This window comes from Callionymus lyra, chromosome 9, assembly GCF_982586985.1.
Source record: "Callionymus lyra chromosome 9, fCalLyr1.hap1.1, whole genome shotgun sequence".
Taxonomy (NCBI): Eukaryota; Metazoa; Chordata; class Actinopteri; order Syngnathiformes; family Callionymidae; genus Callionymus; species Callionymus lyra.
Window position 1 is genome coordinate 9,794,294 of NC_141826.1, and position 6,000 is coordinate 9,800,293.

Sequence of the window (6,000 nt, forward strand, 5' to 3'; positions counted from 1 at the left end):
GGTTGTTACAATGACATAGATCCATTTCATGAGTATATTTTTTGTTTGACAAATACAAAATAAAAATGTACGATGTAACCTTTTTGATTTTCCAACAAAGAGTAATATTGTCCAAAAAGCCAAAGGATTCAAATGAAATTTAAGTTAAGAATAAACTTCTGAGTTCATAACCTTTTGACAAAAAGAGGTTTCTAAAAGCAGGAAAGATAAAATACAAATTCAGAGTAAAAAATAAGATTCATCTTTAAGTCGACATAGTGCGAAAGATTGAAATCATCTACATGAATTAATGTCCAAATGAAAAATATGGATTTAGCAAAAACTAATTACATAAAAATGACATGAACTTGCATCAATTGGTAGTCTTATCCCTGAAGTACATTAATTACCACCGCTGCTTCGATCTTAATTCTCTGAAAGTCGTCAAAGATGGAGATTTTTCCAGACTAATCAAAAAACCCAATGGCAGCTTAATCCCCTTTCCCAATTGAATCATTACATCGATGAGCCGCCATCGTTCTGCTCATTGTCGCCGGAGCGTCATTAGAACGTACTTGTTTTGCTCTCTAATTGTGACACATGCTGCCCTTTCAATGGAAAAGAGTATAATCCCTTTGATCGGTGTCAGCCCCGGGCCTCTATTTACCCCGAAACACAGGCAGCATGACATCCATTTACACTAAACACAGAGGAGAAAGACACAAAGACGGAGAGAATGGATAAGAAAAGTCAGATCAAGTGGAATTTAACAATCTGGCACAATTGACAAAGTTTCTTGGTGGTTGGAGCGAGACATGGCGATCATTTGCATAACGGATTCCAAAAGTTTGATCCATCTTTAATACTTTATTTTGATGTGTATTTTTTTCAGAGACTGTTGGCTTTAATTGCGTTTCACATCCTACAGTACTTTCTATAAACCTCGCATCACATTCAGGGCGATTGTGAACGCTAAATTCCTATGCAAATAAAGAGTCTCTCCCTCCAGATATGACGTTTACACAAAAGAGAAAAGGCTGTAGAGATTATTTTAGTTAACTCCGGATGATTCTCCATTTCATTCTTAATTTCCTCGGTGGGTTTTCATGGCTTGTGCAAGCAGTCTGTTTGTTTTTCTCATCCGTATCTCCTCCAGACTTCTGCTGGCAGGTGAAAGATGTGACATTAAGAATAGGGGTGGTCTTATCTCCCCAGCAGCAGGGGTTTTTCTTTTTTTGTTTTTTACAGAGTTAGCCTGCCAACAGAAACATGGCTGTGGTTTGGTGTGAGGCATCATTTAGAGCAGACATCATTGCTCCTGCTGCCTTACAGTTTCAAATCAATGCAAATTTTTCAACTGGTAATAACTCCATAGATGGCGATAAGGAGGTGAGATGGATAGTGGAATTTACTGATAAGTAACGGTAGAAGCAGAGGGCTTTAACCTCGCAACCTCTGAGTCCAAGTTGCTCTTGAATAGCCCTAAATAATGAACAACCGAACAGTGTGAAAACAATGCTGCAGGGGAAAAAAAAAGGTTTCATTTCCCCTTCAAAATAAAAGCAATTTCTAAAAAAAATAAATGTGAAGAACATGTTGTCATTGACTTTTTTTTTTAGTTCAGTCAGAATGTTGTCTAGTGTTACATATTATATCAGTGTCACCTCCTGTGACCTGTGACCTTTACTTGATAGATCTGTGGTCCCCAAACCCTGATCCGTGGACCGGTACATTAGACATTTGTTACCAGGCTGAACAAAAAGAAAAAAAAAAATCATTACTATTGCCTAAAAGGTGTTTTATTCAGAAAATAAATTTGATTTACTCTTGAATAGTGAAAATGAGTGCCCACACTTTTGCTCAAAGTCTCTAAAAGCTTGATGACAAACACATACAGAACAACATCGTCAGCATACAATCAAATATACATTGATGCAAATATACAAACATCTTGTTGTAACCAGTCCAGAGCTCTTGCTGATCCAGCGTTACGATGAGGTGCTTTTTTCATGCACTTATTTGTGTTATTTTTGCAAGTCATGTTATTGTGTTTTTTGCTACCTACAAGCAGTCTGTGAATATAATTATAATATTTAACTGGTATGAGGTCCAAAAATGTTACTTTTGATCATATTTTCTTTGGTCAAAATATGAATCCACAACAAAATAAATCACCAAAACGTGCGGTTCCTCTTGGACTGGTTACTAATGTTAATGCCTGAATTGATGCCAATATGGTATAGTACCAACGTGGGGGCCTGCAGGCACTGAAGCAGTAGCCCTTTTGGCCTTATCAAAAATAGATTTTTCATACAATAACCATCTTATATGTTTGATTTTGTGTTTCTTGTTGCCCCATTGGTAAAATTGGTAAGCATTTACCAAACTGTTGGTAGCCCTTCGAGTCTCATTGTTCACTGGAAGTAGTTGCAAAGGTTGGTGACCCCTCCATAGGTGAAGATCAGCTAGTTTTTCCTGCTGGTGCTTTATAATATCTTGTCAGTTTTGAGTAACGGCCGCCAAGAAGGTTGCACTTTTGACCCAGTTCATTTGTCCCTCTGTTAGCAAAATAACAAAGTTTTAAAACATTAAATAAAATGTTCAGTGAATGTTTATTCACTGTTTATAATTAAGAATTACCATCTGGATCCATCAGTCATTTGAGGGAATTATCAGAGCTGGGTCACTAGTCTTTGTTACTGAAAGTGCATGTTGCAATAGCCTACCAAGCACTAGCTTCAAATGTACGACAAAAACATTGAATTCAACTCGATGTTTGGGTGGAAACAAGCTGCTTGGTGGAGGTCTACACTCTCTGAGTGCTCTCCAAGCCATCAAGGACTCCAACCTGGACGATGGTATTGCATTTCAAACCAAACCCTTCATCCACTTATACCCTTGATGAAGACCTACTTCTAGTATCTTGATCATTCTCCCACGCTTGTTAAGAGGGAATCAAATCTAAGACACTTCACTCGTGTTCTAATCCTCTGAGTCAACAGAGCGCTCTAGAAACCTAACAAAGCAGACCTTTGTGTTTTATCTGAGTCGACAAACAAGATGCCCAGAAATTGGCTTTATAGTCTCAGTTCTGATTTGGTCCCCACTCCTCGCCCCAGGCTCATCCACGGTCTTTGTTCCGACCTAAGAACCTACTTGTCTTCTCCTTATCTGGATCTGCGGTCTTGATATTGTTCCAATCTCCATCTTTTCTTGTCAACCCTACAGAAGTCAAGATCCAGCGCATCAAAGATCATGAATTAGATTTACATCTGGCATCATAAGAATGTTTTGTGGGCACTTTTTTAAAAGCCAACGTCTGTATCGCTTTCAACGACCCATTATGCTTTTATCTTATCTCCACCACTTAAAGCCGGGATGGGCAGATAATTTCCTAGAGGGGGAGCTGTTCAAGGTGGCAAAGCAAGAGACAGATGGAACTAAGGACAAGTAGCCCTAATATGAAAACTGTTTAAAATATAGGAAAAAAACAAACAACGTAAGCAATGAGGTAAGATGAGTAAATGACTAACATAAGCTTAAAGAGTGTCTTAATAAATAAACATATATTTTATAGAAATCTTATTTGTCAATACTAATCAGTAAAGCAGTAAGTAATGGTTATTTATAGAGCAGCAAAAACAATAAAAAGTTAAAACTATATACTATAAAGACACATAAGACAAACCCAGGAGTCCATTCATATCACCATATTCTGAAAGAAACAAATCTTTTTTATTTCATTTTCTACTTCTAGTCATGAAATATTTATATGACAAATACAAGCAATAATTAAAAAATACATATATTTTTATTGATAATGAGGGACAGGAAATCTTCAGGAAAAGGTCAAATGATAAAAAGCATATCATTTATTATTAATAGTTGGGAAGAAAGAATGAAATCAAATGGGAGTTACACTCGTTTTAAATTTTTTTATTTGGTTTTTTTAAATGACAGTTATAACAGAAAATATTTCTACATGAATAAGTTCACTTGATTGGCAAGCTTAGTTCAATATCTTTTAATCAACTTGTTCATAAATCCTAAAAATAGTTTCCTGAATGTGTTTTCTCTCGTTGTCAGATCTTTCAAACAATCATCTGATTTCTCTTTATAGTCTTGAACTTATGGTTTTAGTTGATCTGGTCTTAACCCCCCCAAAAAATGTCCAATTGTGGCTCGAATAAATCTTTACATCTAGATTTCCCCTGGACTCTGGATTCAGAGCATCGGTGGTTTGTGTTCGACTAAAGCGCAGTGCAGCATCCATCCATCAATAACATCTAGTGGAGCGGTGAAGCCTCTTGCCATAGGCGCTCAGAATTATTGCTCAACAGTGATATGATTAAAATCTAATAAATCCTCATCTACACCTGCCGCCTGACTCGTGGCACACCTGCCGAGGTAACGGAATGTGCCCACACACACAGACAGATCTTTTTTATGAGTGTGTGTGTGTGTGTGTGTGTGTGTGTGTGTGTGGTGTCAGACACAAGTGCGAGTTGTTTACATTATAAACTCAGACGGAGGGGGGATTAATCCCAAACTCTGGCGGCATAAGGGGGATTTTTATCGCTTACAAAAAAAAAAGGGTCCAGATTATAGAATGAAAAGATGATTTCTCAGGTAATCTTGGAAAGTCTGACAGGGCATTCAATCTGTTCTGGTTAAGTCTCCCCTAATGTCACTTTCTTTTCTTGCTACCTCAAGTGATAGCTAACTGTCCTGATGCCCTAAATCAACCCAAAACACACACACATGCGCCTTCTGTATTTACTAAAACAGTCATGTCCTATCAAGGCTGTTTAGTAAACGGTAGCAGAGAACGTCGAGCCTGGAGACATGTCGTCATGCCCAGTGCTCCAGTGAGGAGTGGGCCCATGCGAGACCGCTGTTGTGTGTAAACACACACACACACTCCAGACACACGCATACAGGTGACAAAAGTAATGAAATACCTTGGATGTCATTGAACAACCTTTTTTTGTTTTCGTAATGTTCATTTATAGAGGTCACGTTTTTAAAAAAAGCTAAATCTATCCCTTTATAAAATCATGCAAAAGTTCTTCAATGTCCAGTAGAAGTCCATGTGAAAAAGTGGAGGTTGAGTCGTGTCCGGTGGTCTTAAAAATCCATTAAATAATCCATGTTCATCCTCGCTCTGCCCGGGCTCGGAGTGATCTCTGCTTCCACACTCAGCTTATATACACGATTTGGGCAAAAGAGAAGTTTAAAGACAAACACAGAGCACAGTGACAGTGTGTGTGTATATGAATCATTGCTATTTCACCCTAAAATATTTTCCATGTCAACATGAAGTAAACATGGGATATGAGCTGAGAGGGAGGGAGGAAGGATGTACACACACACATCGTGATGCAGCCCGGGTTCTTTATCAACACATCACAGATCATCGGACTCTGGGCACATTAAAAAAATGAATCTGATCAATTAACATTTTGTTTTACATCGATCAACTATGCAACGTCCGCCTCTGCAGGCTCAGAAAAAGTGTCACGATTGTTCTCGAAGCTCTGCCTCAATGACAGCTATGGCGGCGTCGATAATAAGGCTGTGCATTAGAAAATGTGTCTAATGTGCTGCGAACAAATGGGCCCCACATTTGCAGCCATTATCCAGGTCCGACTCGAGCACAGGCGGGAAGAACGAGATCTCAAATGAAGCCATTAGCAAGATAAATCGAGCAGCAAGATGGAATAAAGGGACGTTTATGTACTGAGCTTAAGACAAACGATGGACCAGTACAGACCATAACATTTACAGTACAACAGACACTTTTATTCGTGCAGGCTTTTCCTTGATTCTCTGAGACTTGTATGTTTGTCTCGTGGTGTCTTGACCTTTTAAGTATATATTTTATTGGATATTGTTTTGATGGTTTAAGCGCTTTGTGACCCTGGTCTAGAAAAGCGTTCTACAAATATAACTTACTTACTTACTTACTTACAGTCACATATGCAAAAATATATGTGAGTATGTTTGTGTTTACAACAAGGT